Genomic DNA, 1,185 nt, shown 5'->3' on the forward strand with positions numbered 1-1,185 from the left:
AATACGTATCTCTTATAAATAATTACTGTTTTTAACGTCTTCAAGTACATAGTGAAGAAAAATTGCTTTATTAGTGTAGTGACTACACTTAATTAAAGTACTGAGTTTCTTCCTGAGTGGTTTACACATACTGAATCGAATTTATTTTACGTGCGAAGTTTTGATTTTCTGGTCTTGTCTTTTGTGACACAACAGAAAATGAACACTAAATGGAACACTATCTTGAGAAACATTTGCTGTGGTAATTGTCATTAATGGGAACCTGACATTGTTACTTTCTGAAGATTATAGTTTTTTTTCTTTCTTATGTTTAGCGTCCCTAGTATACAAGTCTCCGATGTAGGATAGAAAAAAGTTTCAAATTTGGTCTCAAATCTTATGCAGGTACTTTTTAATGGAGATAGTGCTAACTCACATTAGTAGGGACAATGTTACAAATAAAAGCACTCCGCCTTCAGGCCACGAGTGCTCTACGGGGACCATCGGACCGCCGTGCCATCCTCGGTGGAGGATGCGGATAGGAGGGGCGTGGGGTCAGCACACCGCCCTCCCGGTCGTTATGATGGTATTCTTGACCGAAGCCGCTACTGTTCGGTCGAGTAGCTCCTCAATTGGCATCACGAGGCTGAGTGCACTCCGAAAACTGGCAACAGCTCATGGCGTCCCGGATGGTCACCCATCCAGGTGCCGACCACGCCCGACAGCGCTTAACTTCGGTGATCTCACGGGAACCGGTGTATCCACTGCGGCAAGGCCGTTGCCAATGTTACAAATATGCTATTTTTTAATAATTATTAACAAAATTTTTACCCATGTCGAAGATTACATAGCTAAAAACGTAGTGTAACAATTCTCAGAAAAAGTTACTATAAGTCCACTGTATTTTACGGTTTACGGACTTAACCAAAGAACGCAACGCAACGAGTCAAAGCTACGCTCTCTTGAGTTAAAAGTTCCTCCCGACGACACCTTCATGTGTCCGACAACTTAAAAAGTACTAGCGTTATACACTTCATTTAAATACTATGATAGCATCAAATTACCACTATGTTGATATCTCCGTAACTTACTCGATTAGAAATCAAAGTGCGCACTCGCCGTTATCAGAATTTCACTCGGCACTACCAGTGTGAACAGACATCTGCAGAGAATGGCTGTGCACATGTGTGAAAGATTGGTGTGCTG

General features: G+C 41.8%; 1 pseudogene; it reads right to left on the reverse strand.

Moving 5' to 3' along the window:
• Positions 1-644: 644 nt before the first annotated feature.
• On the reverse strand, positions 645-762 carry LOC124555036 (annotated as a pseudogene).
• Positions 763-1,185: the final 423 nt, after the last annotated feature.

This window comes from Schistocerca americana, chromosome 1 (genome assembly GCF_021461395.2).
Source record: "Schistocerca americana isolate TAMUIC-IGC-003095 chromosome 1, iqSchAmer2.1, whole genome shotgun sequence".
Taxonomy (NCBI): domain Eukaryota; kingdom Metazoa; phylum Arthropoda; class Insecta; order Orthoptera; family Acrididae; genus Schistocerca; species Schistocerca americana.